Raw genomic sequence first — 17,987 nt, forward strand, 5'->3', positions numbered from 1 at the left:
CTGTAGAGAGACAACCAGAGAGGCTGCATTGACCTGTAGAGAGACAACCAGAGAGGATCCATTGACCTGTAGAGAGACAATCAGAGAGGATCCATTGACCTGTAGAGAGACAATCAGAGAGGATGCATTGACCTGTAGAGAGACAATCAGAGAGGATCCATTGAACTGTAGAGAGACAATCAGAGAGGATCCATTGACCTGTAGAGAGACAATCAGAGAGGATCCATTGACCTGTAGAGAGACAATCAGAGAGGATCCATTGACCTGTAGAGAGACAATCAGAGAGGATCCATTGACCTGTAGAGAGACAATCAGAGAGGATCCATTGACCTGTAGAGAGACAATCAGAGAGGATCCATTGACCTGTAGAGAGACAATCAGAGAGGATGCATTGACCTGTAGAGAGACAACCAGAGAGGATCCATTGACCTGTAGAGAGACAATCAGAGAGGATGCATTGACCTGTAGAGAGACAATCAGAGAGGATGCATTGACCTGTAGAGAGACAATCAGAGAGGATCCATTGACCTGTAGAGAGACAATCAGAGAGGATGCATTGACCTGTAGAGAGACAATCAGAGAGGATCCATTGACCTGTAGAGAGACAATCAGAGAGGATGCATTGACCTGTAGAGAGACAATCAGAGAGGATCCATTGACCTGTAGAGAGACAATCAGAGAGGATCCATTGACCTGTAGAGAGACAACCAGAGAGGATCCATTGACCTGTAGAGAGACAACCAGAGAGGATCCATTGACCTGTAGAGAGACAATCAGAGAGGATCCATTGACCTGTAGAGAGACAATCAGAGAGGATCCATTGACCTGTAGAGAGACAATCAGAGAGGATGCATTGACCTGTAGAGAGACAATCAGAGAGGATCCATTGACCTGTAGAGAGACAACCAGAGAGGATCCATTGACCTGTAGAGAGACAATCAGAGAGGATGCATTGACCTGTAGAGAGACAACCAGAGAGGATCCATTGACCTGTAGAGAGACAATCAGAGAGGATCCATTGACCTGTAGAGAGACAATCAGAGAGGATGCATTGACCTGTAGAGAGACAATCAGAGAGGATCCATTGACCTGTAGAGAGACAATCAGAGAGGATGCATTGACCTGTAGAGAGACAATCAGAGAGGATCCATTGACCTGTAGAGAGACAATCAGAGAGGATCCATTGACCTGTAGAGAGACAACCAGAGAGGATCCATTGACCTGTAGAGAGACAACCAGAGAGGATGCATTGACCTGTAGAGAGACAACCAGAGAGGATGCATTGACCTGTAGAGAGACAATCAGAGTGGATGCATTGACCTGTAGAGAGACAATCAGAGAGGATCCATTGACCTGTAGAGAGACAATCAGAGAGGATCCATTGACCTGTAGAGAGACAATCAGAGAGGATCCATTGACCTGTAGAGAGACAATCAGAGAGGATCCATTGACCTGTAGAGAGACAATCAGAGAGGATCCATTGACCTGTAGAGAGACAATCAGAGAGGATGCATTGACCTGTAGAGAGACAATCAGAGAGGATGCATTGACCTGTAGAGAGACAATCAGAGAGGATCCATTGACCTGTAGAGAGACAATCAGAGAGGATGCATTGACCTGTAGAGAGACAACCAGAGAGGCTGCATTGACCTGTAGAGAGACAACCAGAGAGGATCCATTGACCTGTAGAGAGACAATCAGAGAGGATCCATTGACCTGTAGAGAGACAATCAGAGAGGATCCATTGACCTGTAGAGAGACAATCAGAGAGGATGCATTGACCTGTAGAGAGACAACCAGAGAGGATCCATTGACCTGTAGAGAGACAATCAGAGAGGATGCATTGACCTGTAGAGAGACAACCAGAGAGGCTGCATTGACCTGTAGAGAGACAACCAGAGAGGATGCATTGACCTGTAGAGAGACAACCAGAGAGGATCCATTGACCTGTAGAGAGACAATCAGAGAGGATCCATTGACCTGTAGAGAGACAATCAGAGAGGATGCATTGACCTGTAGAGAGACAATCAGAGAGGATCCATTGACCTGTAGAGAGACAATCAGAGAGGATGCATTGACCTGTAGAGAGACAATCAGAGAGGATCCATTGACCTGTAGAGAGACAATCAGAGAGGATCCATTGACCTGTAGAGAGACAATCAGAGAGGATCCATTGACCTGTAGAGAGACAATCAGAGAGGATCCATTGACCTGTAGAGAGACAATCAGAGAGGATCCATTGACCTGTAGAGAGACAATCAGAGAGGATCCATTGACCTGTAGAGAGACAATCAGAGAGGATGCATTGACCTGTAGAGAGACAACCAGAGAGGATCCATTGACCTGTAGAGAGACAATCAGAGAGGATCCATTGACCTGTAGAGAGACAATCAGAGAGGATGCATTGACCTGTAGAGAGACAATCAGAGAGGATCCATTGACCTGTAGAGAGACAATCAGAGAGGATGCATTGACCTGTAGAGAGACAATCAGAGAGGATCCATTGACCTGTAGAGAGACAATCAGAGAGGATCCATTGACCTGTAGAGAGACAACCAGAGAGGATCCATTGACCTGTAGAGAGACAACCAGAGAGGATGCATTGACCTGTAGAGAGACAACCAGAGAGGATGCATTGACCTGTAGAGAGACAACCAGAGAGGATCCATTGACCTGTAGAGAGACAACCAGAGAGGATCCATTGACCTGTAGAGAGACAATCAGAGAGGATCTATTGACCTGTAGAGAGACAATCAGAGAGGATGCATTGACCTGTAGAGAGACAATCAGAGAGGATGCATTGACCTGTAGAGAGACAATCAGAGAGGATCCATTGACCTGTAGAGAGACAATCAGAGAGGATGCATTGACCTGTAGAGAGACAACCAGAGAGGCTGCATTGACCTGTAGAGAGACAACCAGAGAGGATCCATTGACCTGTAGAGAGACAATCAGAGAGGATCCATTGACCTGTAGAGAGACAATCAGAGAGGATCCATTGACCTGTAGAGAGACAATCAGAGAGGATGCATTGACCTGTAGAGAGACAATCAGAGAGGATCCATTGACCTGTTAGAGACAATCAGAGAGGATGCATTGACCTGTAGAGAGACAACCAGAGAGGCTGCATTGACCTGTAGAGAGACAATCAGAGAGGATCCATTGACCTGTAGAGAGACAATCAGAGAGGATGCATTGACCTGTAGAGAGACAACCAGAGAGGATCCATTGACCTGTAGAGAGACAATCAGAGAGGATCCATTGACCTGTAGAGAGACAATCAGAGAGGATCCATTGACCTGTAGAGAGACAATCAGAGAGGATGCATTGACCTGTAGAGACAACCAGAGAGGATCCATTGACCTGTAGAGAGACAATCAGAGAGGATCCATTGACCTGTAGAGAGACAATCAGAGAGATGCATTGACCTGTAGAGAGACAATCAGAGAGGATCCATTGACCTGTAGAGAGACAATCAGAAGGATGCATTGACCTGTAGAGAGACAATCAGAGAGGATCCATTGACCTGTAGAGAGACAATCAGAGAGGATCCATTGACCTGTAGAGAGACAACCAGAGAGGATCCATTGACCTGTAGAGAGACAACCAGAGAGGATGCATTGACCTGTAGAGAGACAACCAGAGAGGATGCATTGACCTGTAGAGAGACAATCAGAGTGGATGCATTGACCTGTAGAGAGACAATCAGAGAGGGTGCATTGACCTGTAGAGAGACAATCAGAGAGGATCCATTGACCTGTAGAGAGACAACCAGAAGTGGATGCATTGACCTGTAGAGAGACAATCAGAGAGGATGCATTGACCTGTAGAGAGACAATCAGAGAGGATGCATTGACCTGTAGAGAGACAACCAGAGAGGATGCAATCAATCAATGCTTTGTTAGATAGGCTATTCGACTTTCTCTGTTTCACGTTTCTATCCTGTTAAATATTAGCCACTATCAGTATGGACAGTCAGTAGGCCTAATAACCACACATGTTCAACTGAAAATGGACTGTTAGTTCCCTTCAGTTGGCATAGCCTACATTATCATTACATTTACTGTTAGTTCCCTTCAGTTGGCATAGACTACATTATCATTACATTTACTGTTAGTTCCCTTCAGTTGGCATAGTCTACATTATCATTACATTTACTGTTAGTTCCCTTCAGTTGGCATAGACTACATTATCATTTCATTTACTGTTAGTTCCCTTCAGTTGGCATAGCCTACATTATCATTTCATATACTGTTAGTTCCCTTCAGTTGGCATAGCCTACATTATCATTTAATATACTGTTAGTTCCCTTCAGTTGGCATAGACTACATTATCATTTAATATACTGTTAGTTCCCTTCAGTTGGCATAGCCTACATTATCATTTAATATACTGTTAGTTCCCTTCAGTTGGCATAGACTACATTATCATTTAATATACTGTTAGTTCCCTTCAGTTGGTATACCACTGTGTGCGTGCAGTGGTAATTTTAGCATGTAAATCTTTGTGGGGCAAAAGAGGTATAAATGTGTGACGCATGCTAGCAAAGTCACAACACAACACTAAACAGTACATGAATTGCACTCTAACGGTGACAAATGGACTCTCCTTCACTGCAGCCGACGTGAGGAAAACATTTAAACGTGTTAACCCTCGCAAGGCTGCAGGCCTCTTCAACCTCAGGAGGCTGAAGAAATTTGGTTTGTCATCAAAAGCACTCACAAACTTTTACAGATGCACAATCGAGAGCATCCTGTCGGGCTGTATCACCGCCTGGTACGGCAACTGCTCCGCCCACAACTGTAAGGCTCTCCAGAGTGTAGTGAGGTCTGCACAACGTATCACCGGGGGCAAACTACCTGCTCTCCAGGACACCTACACCAACCGATGTCACAAGAAGGCCATAAAGATCATCAAGGACAACAACCACCCGAGCCACTGCCTGTTCACCCCGCTATCATCCAGAAGGCGAGGTCAGTACAGGTGCATCAAAGCTGGGACCGAGAGACTGAAAAACAGCTATCTCAAGGCCATCAGACTGTTAAACAGCCACCACTAACATTGAGTGGCTGCTGCCAACACACTGACACAACTCCAGCCACTTTAATAATGGGAATTGATGGGAAATTATGTAAATATATCACTGACCACTTTAAACAATGCTACCTTATATAATGTTACTTACCCTACATTATTCATCTCATATGCATACGTATATACTGTACTCTATATCATCTACTGCATCCTTATGTAATACATGTATCACTAGCCACTTTAACTATGCCACTTTGTTTACATACTCATCTCATATGTATATACTGTACTCGATACCATCTACTGTATCTTGCCTATGCTTCTCTGTACCATCACTCATTCATATATCCTTATGTACATGTTCTTTATCCCCTTACACGGTGTATAAGACAGTAGTTTTGGAATTGTTAATTAGATTACTTGTTGGTTATTAGTGCATTGTCGGAACTAGAAGCACAAGCATTTCGCTACACTCGCATTAACATCTGCTAACCATGTGTATGTGACAAATAAAATATGATTTGATTTGAGGTCAAGATCCTGGTGAGGACGACAAGCCCGCAGATGAGCTTCCCTGAGATAGTTTCTTACAGTGTGGGCAGAAATTCTTTAGTTGTGCACACCCACAGTTTGCCAATTGCATGCTCCCTCAACACTTCACACTTATATCTGTTGCATTTAGAGTGGCCTTTTGTTGTCCCCAGCACAAGGTGCAGCTGTGTAACGATCATTCTGTTTAATCAGCTTATTGATATGTTCCCAGCACAAGGTGCACCTGTGTAAAGGCCAGGCTGTTCAAACAGCTTCTTGATATGCCACACCTGTCAGGTGGATGGATTATCTTGGCAAAGAGGAGAAATGCTCACTAACAGGGCTGTAAATACATTTGTGCCCACATTTTTTGACTAATAAGCTTTGTGTGCGTATGAAACATTTCTGGGATCTTTTATTTTAGCTCCTGAAACATGGGGCCTACATTTTAAATGTTGCATTTATATTTCTGTTCAGTGTAAAAGGTACACCGTATTTAAAAGGTTTGCTTATTAAGATAAATGTATTGAACACCCTATTGAATGAAATCTCCATGAGAAAATCTTTTGGCCAGCAAGTGGGAGGGTTTTCAGGGTTTGAGATTATTCAGAACGAGCAACGGAGACACACCTGCAGAGCATGTTATGCGACTGGATAAGGTAAGTCTGAATACCAAATACAGAGTGTGTAGGAAAGGCGTAAATTCCTAAATTGGAATCAGGCCCTTAGAAAAAGGGATTGTGAATGTTTGGACATTCCTAAATTGGAATCAGGCCCTTAGAAAAAGGGATTGAGAATGTTTGGACATTCCTAAATTGGAATCAGGCCCTTAGAAAAGGGATTGAGAATGTTTGGACATTCCTAAATTGGAATCAGGCCCTTAGAAAAGGGATTGAGAATGTTTGGACATTCCTAAATTGGAATCAGGCCCTTAGAAAAGGGATTGAGAATGTTTGGACATTCCTAAATTGGAATCAGGCCCTTAGAAAAAGGGATTGTGAATGTTTGGACACTGCATCAACAAAAACCCAAATTATTTGATGCCTCGGCCAAAACTAACCAGAGACAGAGAATTTTCCGACTTTTAAAAACAGGGTCTTATAATTCCCAACCCAAATCTGATCCTGAAGAATTACCAGAATAGCCACAGTACCTTGTCCTTGCCAAAACTCATCCAGCGAGAGTCTGAGGCTCTGTCCCAAATGACACTCTAATTCCCTATGTAGTTTACAAAGGTTCAATCAGTGAGACTGGTCAGGTTAGATCAGTGAGACTGGTAAGGTTCAATCAGTGAGACTGGTCAGGTTCGATCAGTGAGACTGGTCAGGTTCGATCAGTGAGACTGGTCAGGTTCGATCAGTGAGACTGGTCAGGTTCGATCAGTGAGACTGGTCAGGTTCGATCAGTGAGACTGGTCAGGTTCGATCAGTGAGACTGGTCAGGTTCGATCAGTGAGACTGGTCAGGTTCGATCAGTGAGACTGGTCAGGTTCGATCAGTAAGACTGGTCAGGTTCGATCAGTAAGACTGGTCAGGTTCGATCAGTGAGACTGGTCAGGTTCAATCAGTGAGACTGGTCAGGTTCGGTCAGTAAGACTGGTCAGGTTCAATCAGTAAGACTGGTCAGATTCGATCAGTGAGACTGGTCAGGTTCTATCAGTGAGACTGGTCAGGTTCGATCAGTGAGACTGGTCAGGTTCGGTCAGTAAGACTGGTCAGGTTCAATCAGTAAGACTGGTCAGGTTCGGTCAGTAAGACTGGTCAGGTTCGATCAGTAAGACTGGTCAGGTTCGATCAGTAAGACTGGTCAGGTTCAATCAGTAAGACTGGTCAGGTTCGGTCAGTGAGACTGGTCAGGTTCGATCAGTAAGACTGGTCAGGTTCGATCAGTGAGACTGGTCAGGTTCGATCAGTGAGACTGGTCAGGTTCGATCAGTAAGACTGGTCAGGTTCGATCAGTGAGACTGGTCAGGTTCGATCAGTGAGACTGGTCAGGTTCGATCAGTGAGACTGGTCAGGTTCGATCAGTGAGACTGGTCAGGTTCGATCAGTGAGACTGGTCAGGTTCGATCAGTGAGACTGGTCAGGTTCGATCAGTGAGACTGGTCAGGTTCGATCAGTAAGACTGGTCAGGTTCGATCAGTAAGACTGGTCAGGTTCGATCAGTGAGACTGGTCAGGTTCGATCAGTGAGACTGGTCAGGTTCGATCAGTGAGACTGGTCAGGTTCGATCAGTGAGACTGGTCAGGTTCGATCAGTGAGACTGGTCAGGTTCGATCAGTGAGACTGGTCAGGTTCGATCAGTGAGACTGGTCAGGTTCGATCAGTGAGACTGGTCAGGTTCGATCAGTGAGACTGGTCAGGTTCGATCAGTGAGACTGGTCAGGTTCGATCAGTAAGACTGGTCAGGTTCGATCAGTGAGACTGGTCAGGTTCGATCAGTGAGACTGGTCAGGTTCGATCAGTGAGACTGGTCAGGTTCGATCAGTGAGACTGGTCAGGTTCGATCAGTGAGACTGGTCAGGTTCGATCAGTGAGACTGGTCAGGTTCGATCAGTGAGACTGGTCAGGTTCGATCAGTGAGACTGGTCAGGTTCGATCAGTGAGACTGGTCAGGTTCGATCAGTGAGACTGGTCAGGTTCGATCAGTGAGACTGGTCAGGTTCGATCAGTGAGACTGGTCAGGTTCGATCAGTGAGACTGGTCAGGTTCGATCAGTGAGACTGGTCAGGTTCGATCAGTGAGACTGGTCAGGTTCGATCAGTAAGACTGGTCAGGTTCGATCAGTAAGACTGGTCAGGTTCGATCAGTAAGACTGGTCAGGTTCGATCAGTAAGACTGGTCAGGTTCGATCAGTAAGACTGGTCAGGTTCGATCAGTAAGACTGGTCAGGTTCGATCAGTGAGACTGGTCAGGTTCGATCAGTAAGACTGGTCAGGTTCGATCAGCGAGACTAATAGAATGGACTTTGTTTCCTATTCTAGGGGCACAGTGGTAATGAATACAACGTAACATCATCATAGTGGTAATGAATACAACGTAACATCATCATAGTGGTAATGAATACAAACGTAACATCATCATAGTGGTAATGAATACAACGTAACATCATCATAGTGGTAATGAATACAAACGTAACATCATCATAGTGGTAATGAATACAAACGTAACATCATCATAGTGGTAATGAATACAACGTAACATCATCATAGTGGTAATGAATACAAACGTAACATCATCATAGTGGTAATGAATACAACGTAACATCATCATAGTGGTAATGAATAAATGTAACATCATCATAGTGGTAATGAATACAAACGTAACATCATCACAGTGGTAATGAATACAAGTAACATCATCATAGTGGTAATGAATACAACGTAACATCATCATAGTGGTAATGAATACAACGTAACATCATCATAGTGGTAATGAATACAACGTAACATCATCATAGTGGTAATGAATACAACGTAACATCATCATAGTGGTAATGAATACAACGTAACATCATCATAGTGGTAATGAATACAAACGTAACATCATCATAGTTGAATACAGTAACATCATCATAGTGGTAATGAATACAACGTAACATCATCATAGTGGTAATGAATACAACGTAACATCATCATAGTGGTAATGAATACAAACGTAACATCATCATAGTGGTAAGACTGGTCAACGTAACATCATCATAGACTGGTAATGTTCGATACAACGTAACATCATCATAGTGGTAATGAATACAAACGTAACATCATCATAGTGGTAATGAATACAACGTAACATCATCATAGTGGTAATGAATACAACGTAACATCATCATAGTGGTAATGAATACAAAAGACGTAACATCATCATAAGTGGTAATGAATACAACGTAACATCATCATAGTGGTAATGAATACAAACGTAACATCATCATAGTGGTAATGAATACAACGTAACATCATCATAGTCAGGTAATGAATACAACGTAACATCATCATAGTGGTAATGAATACAACGTAACATCATCATAGTGGTAATGAATACAAACTGGTAACATCATCATAGTGGTAATGAATGGTCAACGTAACATCATCATAGTGGTAATGAATACAATCGTAACATCATCATAGTGGTAATGAATACAACGTAACATCATCATAGTGGTAATGAATACAACGTAACATCATCATAGTGGTAATGAATACAAACGTAACATCATCATAGTGGTAATGAATACAACGTAACATCATCATAGTGGTAATGAATACAAAAAATAACATCATCATAGTGGTAATGAATACAAACATCATCGTAACATCATCATAGAGGTAATGAATACAACGTAACATCATCATAGTGGTAATGAATACGTAACATCATCATAGTGGTAATGAATACAACGTAACATCATCATAGTGGTAATGAATACAACGTAACATCATCATAGTGGTAATGAATACAACGTAACATCATCATAGTGGTAATGAATACAACGTAACATCATCATAGTGGTAATGAATACAAACGTAACATCATCATAGTGGTAATGAATACAAACGTAACATCATCATAGTGGTAATGAATACAAACGTAACATCATCATAGTGGTAATGAATACAACGTAACATCATCATAGTGGTAATGAATACAAACGTAACATCATCATAGTGGTAATGAATACAACGTAACATCATCATAGTGGTAATGAATACAACGTAACATCATCATAGTGGTAATGAATACAAACGTAACATCATCATAGTGGTAATGAATACAAACGTAACATCATCATAGTGGTAATGAATACAACGTAACATCATCATAGTGGTAATGAATACAAACGTAACATCATCATAGTGGTAATGAATACAAACGTAACATCATCATAGTGGTAATGAATACAACGTAACATCATCATAGTGGTAATGAATACAACGTAACATCATCATAGTGGTAATGAATACAAACGTAACATCATCATAGTGGTAATGAATACAAACGTAACATCATCATAGTGGTAATGAATACAAACGTAACATCATCATAGTGGTAATGAATACAAACGTAACATCATCATAGTGGTAATGAATACAAACGTAACATCATCATAGTGGTAATGAATACAAACGTAACATCATCATAGTGGTAATGAATACAACGTAACATCATCATAGTGGTAATGAATACAACGTAACATCATCATAGTGGTAATGAATACAAACGTAACATCATCATAGTGGTAATGAATACAAACGTAACATCATCATAGTGGTAATGAATACAAACGTAACATCATCATAGTGGTAATGAATACAAACGTAACATCATCATAGTGGTAATGAATACAACGTAACATCATCATAGTGGTAATGAATACAACGTAACATCATCATAGTGGTAATGAATACAACGTAACATCATCATAGTGGTAATGAATACAACGTAACATCATCATAGTGGTAATGAATACAAACGTAACATCATCATAGTGGTAATGAATACAACGTAACATCATCATAGTGGTAATGAATACAACGTAACATCATCATAGTGGTAATGAATACAACGTAACATCATCATAGTGGTAATGAATACAACGTAACATCATCATAGTGGTAATGAATACAACGTAACATCATCATAGTGGTAATGAATACAACGTAACATCATCATAGTGGTAATGAATACAACGTAACATCATCATAGTGGTAATGAATACAACGTAACGTCATCATAGAGGTAATGAATACAACGTAACATCATCATAGTGGTAATGAATACAACGTAACATCATCATAGTGGTAATGAATACAACGTAACATCATCATAGTGGTAATGAATACAAACGTAACATCATCATAGTGGTAATGAATACAACGTAACATCATCATAGTGGTAATGAATACAAACGTAACATCATCATAGTGGTAATGAATACAACATAACATCATCATAGTGGTAATGAATACAACGTAACATCATCATAGTGGTAATGAATACAAACGTAACATCATCATAGTGGTAATGAATACAACGTAACATCATCATAGTGGTAATGAATACAACGTAACATCATCATAGTGGTAATGAATACAACGTAACATCATCATAGTGGTAATGAATACAACGTAACATCATCATAGTGGTAATGAATACAACGTAACATCATCATAGTGGTAATGAATACAACGTAACATCATCATAGTGGTAATGAATACAACGTAACATCATCATAGTGGTAATGAATACAAACGTAACATCATCATAGTGGTAATGAATACAACGTAACATCATCATAGTGGTAATGAATACAACGTAACATCATCATAGTGGTAATGAATACAACGTAACATCATCATAGTGGTAATGAATACAAACGTAACATCATCATAGTGGTAATGAATACAACGTAACATCATCATAGTGGTAATGAATACAACGTAACATCATCATAGTGGTAATGAATACAAACGTAACATCATCATAGTGGTAGTCTTGTTTGTCCTCTTCTTCCCTATTAGCCCCATGTTGTGGAATGTCATTCATCTATTGACCTTTTAGCACATAAGCACGGCACTATAATGCATATTCCTCACGCACGCTGTTTAACCAATGGGCTCACTCTTGCAATTATCACCTTCCTTTCTCTCTCAACCAATGGGTGTAAACCTTGGGATGTATTGATATATCAACATATCCTCATTGTCTCGCTTGTTATTTTCCAGCAACAGTTTTCCCCACCACCACCAGCTATAATCACCAGCTATAATAACCTTAAGGCCAGTCATTGGCACTACAGCATCCCCACACACCTGCCATCACATCGTCTGGCTCCGAGGATCTTCCCTTGGAAGGCCATTTCCCCATTATTTATTTAATAACATGCCATATTGCATTCCATCTTTGTTGTTCATTCAGTTAAGCCTGTACTCGATTTAACTATTTTATCCCTGTGGGCCCCTGGTCAAAAGTAGTGCACCCACATAGGGAGTAGACTGCATTTGGGACGGACACCGAGTCTAAAAATAGCCATTGGGGAATGTTGTGGTTGTTCAGGTATGCAGATGGAGGACAACGAAGAAGAAGAAAAAGAAGAAGAAGGCAGATGACCAAATTGGAACCCTATTCCAACTATAGTGCACTACTTTTAACCAGAGTCATATAGGCCCTGGTCCAAAGTAGTGCACTACGTAGGGAATAGGGTGCCATTTGGGATGCATTCAAAGCCATATGCTAGAGACATGACCACCATTTAATTCTGATCTGATTTAGGTGTTAAGAGAATGGTGCCCCCTTAGTTACCAAACTAACTAACCCACTACATTTTTACCAAACTATCTCATTAAAATGTTGCCAAGCAAACTATCTCATTAAAGTTTTACCAAACAAACTCTCATTGAAGTCTTACCAAACTAACTAACCCATTAAGTTTTACCAAACTAACTCTCATTAAAGTGTTGCCGAACAAACTCTCATTAAAGTTTTCCTGAACTATTCGATTAAAGTGTTACCAAAATAACTATCCAGTATAAAGTGTTACCGAACAAACTCTCAATAAAGTTTTACTGAACAATTCGATTAAAGTGTTACCAAACTAACTATCCAGTATAAAGTGTTACCAAACGAACTATCCAGTACAAAGTGCTAAGTAATGAAGGGGGGTGACATCAGGTCCCTTGGGTTAGATATACTGTTTCACCAAGTCCACGCAATATGTGCAAAAATGAATCGATAAAGGGAGTGTCCCGAAGCCGCTCCTGCATTGTCTAGGCTGTGTGATTAGGGTCGTTGTCCTGCTGGAAGGTGAACCTTCGCCCAAGTCTGAGGTCCTGAGCGCTCTAGAGCAGGTTTTCATCAATGATCTCTCTGTACTTTGCTCCGTTCATCTTTCCCAGTCTCTGCCGATGAAAAACATCCCACAGGTAGCCTAGTGGTTAAAGCATTGGGCCAGTAACCGGAAGGTTGCTGGATTGAATCCCTGAGCTGACAAGGTCAAAATCTGTCGTTCTGCCCCAGAGCAAGGCAGTTCACCCACTGTTCCCCGGGTGCAGAAGATGTGGAGGTTGATTAAGGCAGCCTTCCACACCTCACTGATTCAGAGGGGTTGGGTTAAATGAGGAAGACACATTGCCCCCTTTCCCACAGCGTGATGTTGCCACCACCATGCTTCACGGTAGGGATGGTGTCAGGTTTCCTCCAGATGTGACACTTGGTATTCAGGCCAAAGAGATCAATCTTGGTTTAATCAGACCGGAAACTCTGGCTTCTCATGGTCTGAGTCCTTTAGGTGCCTTTTGGCAAACTCCAAGTGGGCTGTCATGTGCCTTCTACTGAGGAGCAGTTTCTGTCTTACTACTCTACCATAAAGGTCTGATTGGTGGAGTGCTGTAGAGATGGTTGTCCTTCTGGAAGGTTCTCCCATCTCCACAGAGGAACTCTGGAGCTCTGTTGGAGTGACCATCGGGTTCTTGGTCGCCTCCCTGACCAAGGCCCTTTTCTCTGTTACATCTGCTCCTGCCACGCCCTCTACTGCTCATCCTGTCTCCTTGACCTGCAACCTGTTCCATAATCAAGACCTCTACAAATACTCAGTCCTGCCACTTCCATACTGCCTGATCGTAATCTCTGCTCAGTCAGTCTACGTTTCTAGCCGTTTGTTACTATTTAGATCCTGTTATGCTGTTGTGCCTGTTTTCCTTGCCCAACACAGTTTTTCTCTCTGCTACAGTTCAGCCCGCCCTGACTCTGGTCCCTGTCTCCAGTCCCACGTCTCGTCATCCTGCTACTGCTCCCTTGGATTCCCTCCAGACCTGCTTACCCTGTCTCAACCCCTCTCGCTCCAGCCTCAGCCTCCGGACCTTACCCTGTCTCAACCCCTCTCGCTCCAGCCTCAGCCTCCGGACCTTACCCTGTCTCAACCCCTCTCGCTCCAGCCTCAGCCTCCGGACCTTACCCTGTCTCAACCCCTCTCGCTCCAGCCTCAGCCTCCGGACCTTACCCTGTCTCAACCCCTCTCGCTCCAGCCTCAGCCTCCGGACCTTACCCTGTCTCAACCCCTCTCGCTCCAGCCTCAGCCTCCGGACCTTACCCTGTCTCAACCCCTCTCGCTCCAGCCTCAGCCTCCGGACCTTACCCTGTCTCAACCACTCTTGCTCCAGCCTCAGCCTCCGGACCTTACCCTGTCTCAACCCCTCTCGCTCCAGCCTCAGCCTCCGGACCTTACCCTGTCTCAACCCCTCTCGCTCCAGCCTCAGCCTCCGGACCTGCTTACCCTGTCTCAACCCCTCTCGCTCCAGCCTCAGCCTCCGGACCTTACCCTGTCTCAACCCCTCTCGCTCCAGCCTCAGCCTCCGGACCTTACCCTGTCTCAACCCCTCTCGCTCCAGCCTCAGCCTCCGGACCTTACCCTGTCTCAACCCCTCTCGCTCCAGCCTCAGCCTCCGGACCTGCTTACCCTGTCTCAACCCCTCTCGCTCCAGCCTCAGCCTCCGGACCTTACCCTGTCTCAACCCCTCTCGCTCCAGAATCAGCCTCCGCACCTGTTTACCCTGTCTCAACCCCTCTCGCTCCAGCCTCAGCCTCCGGACCTTACCCTGTCTCAACCCCTATCGTTCCAGCCTCAGCCTCCGAACCTTACCCTGTCTCAACCCCTCTCGCTCCAGAATCAGCCTCCGCACCTGTTTACCCTGTCTCAACCCCTCTCGCTCCAGCCTCAGCCTCCGGACCTGGTTTCCTGCAACCTGACCGACCTTCCCCTGACCTGCACTCCATCTTCCCCTGACCTGCACTCCATCTTCCCCTGACCTGCACTCCATCTTCCCCTGACCTGCACTCCATCTTCCCCTGACCTGCACTCCATCTTCCCCTGACCTGCACTCCATCTTCCCCTGACCTGCACTCCATCTTCCCCTGACCTGCACTCCATCTTCCCCTGACCTGCACTCCATCTTCCCTGACCTGCACTCCATCTTCCCCTGACCTGCACTCCATCTTCCCCTGACCTGCACTCCATCTTCCCCTGACCTGCACTCCATCTTCCCCTGACCTGCACTCCATCTTCCCCTGACCTGCACTCCATCTTCCCCTGACCTGCACTCCATCTTCCCCTGACCTGCACTCCATCTTCCCCTGACCTGCACTCCATCTTCCCCTGACCTGCACTCCATCTTCCCCTGACCTGCACTCCATCTTCCCCTGACCTGCACTCCATCTTCCCCTGACCTGCACTCCATCTTCCCCTGACCTGCACTCCATCTTCCCCTGACCTGCACTCCATCTTCCCCTGACCTGCACTCCATCTTCCCCTGACCTGCACTCCACCTTCCCCTGACCTGCACTCCATCTTCCCCTGACCTGCACTCCATCTTCCCCTGACCTGCACTCCATCTTCCCCTGACCTGCACTCCATCTTCCCCTGACCTGCACTCCATCTTCCCCTGACCTGCACTCCATCTTCCCCTGACCTGCACTCCATCTTCCCCTGACCTGCACTCCATCTTCCCCTGACCTGCACTCCATCTTCCCCTGACCTGCACTCCATCTTCCCCTGACCTGCACTCCATCTTCCCCTGACCTGCACTCCATCTTCCCCTGACCTGCACTCCATCTTCCCCTGACCTGCACTCCATCTTCCCCTGACCTGCACTCCATCTTCCCCTGACCTGCATCCATCTTCCCCTGACCTGCACTCCATCTTCCCCTGACCTGCACTCCATCTTCCCACCTGCACTCCATCTTCCTCGTCTGATCTTGCACTTTCCCTCTTCCCCTGACCTGCACTCCATCTTCCCCTGACCTGCCCCATCTTCCCGTGACCTGCACTCCATCTTCCCCTGACCTGCACTCCATCTTCCCCTGACCTGCACTCCATCTTCCCTGACCTGCACTCCATCTTCCCCTGACCTGCACTCCATCTTCCCCTGTTCCATCTTCCCTGACCTGCACTCCATCTTCCCCTGACCTGCCCCATCTTCCCCGACCTGATCTTGGGTCTTCCCTGACCTTCCACTTCCCTGACCTGCACATTTCCCCTGATTGCCCAGTCCATCTTCCCTGACCTGATCTCTTCCCCTTTCCATCTTCCCTCTGCACTCCATCTTCCCCTGACCTGCCCAGTCCATCTTCCCCTGACTGATCTTTCCCCTTCCTCCATCTTCCCTCCTGCACTCCATCTTCCCCTGATTGCCCAGTCTCCCCGTCCTGATCTTGGGTTTCCCTGTTCCATCTTCCCCTGACCTGCACATCTTCCCCTGATTGCCCAGTCTTCCTCGTCTGATCTTCTTTCCCTGACCTTCCATCTTCCCTGACCTAACATCCATCTTCCCCCCAGACCTCTCCATCTTCCCTGATCTTGGGTTCTTCCCTGTTCCATCTTCCCCTGACCTGCACATCTTCCCCTGACCTGCCCCATCTCCCCTGACCTCTCCATCTTCCCCTGGTCCATCTTCCCTGACCTTCCATCTTCCCTGACCTGCACTCCATCTTCCCCTGATTGCCCATCTTCCCCGACCTGATCTTCTTTCCCTGACCTTCCATCTTCCCCTGACCTTATCTTCCCTGACCTGCCCAGTCTTCCCCTGATCTTGGGTCTTCCCCTGACCTGCACTCCATCTTCCCCTGACCTGCACTCCATCTTCCCCTGACCTGCACTCCATCTTCCCCTGACCTGCACTCCATCTTCCCCTGTGTTTCAATTAATCTTGGTTACTTCATCCCAGTCTCCTCGTCTGATCTTGGGTTTCCCTGTTCCACTCTGCGTAACATTATCCCCTGATTGCCCAGTTTGGTCGGGCGGCCAGCTCTAGGAAGAGTCTTGGTGGTTCCAAACTTCTTCCACTTAAGAATGATGGAGGCCACCGTGTTCTTGGGGATATTCAATGCTGCAGAAATGTAGAGTCTCATAGCAAAGGGTCTGAACACTTATGCAAATAAGCAAACATTTTGAAATACCTGTTTTTGCTTTGTCATTATGGGGTATTGTGATGTGATTTTGGGGTATTGTGATGTCATTATGGGGTATTGTGATGTTATTATGGGGTATTGTGGGTAGCTTGATGAGGATTTTCTTTTACACTGTATGTGTAAATAGGAAGATAATCTTCGGCCTAACCCCAGAGAGAAATGCCGGTAGTATACGACAAGCTACGACACCGACATGCATTTGCTATACAGATATAGGACGTGCAGAAGGAGGGTTTTCAATACAGATATTTTGTATAAAAGATAAGCAGTATGATGTTAGATTATAGGAGAAACTCTGGTAGGGCTGAAACAGTCTTCCTAACCTCAAGTTCAACTGTGGGAGGCAGTTGGGGCACCTCCTTCATATCATAGGCCTGCAGTAGCTAAAGCTTAATAATAGCCACACCATTCCCAACCTTCACAACGTTTCTTAATATCGAAAGTAAGTTTGTTGTTGTTTATAGG

Source organism: Oncorhynchus keta, chromosome 8 (assembly GCF_023373465.1).
Source record: "Oncorhynchus keta strain PuntledgeMale-10-30-2019 chromosome 8, Oket_V2, whole genome shotgun sequence".
NCBI classification, from domain to species: Eukaryota; Metazoa; Chordata; class Actinopteri; order Salmoniformes; family Salmonidae; genus Oncorhynchus; species Oncorhynchus keta.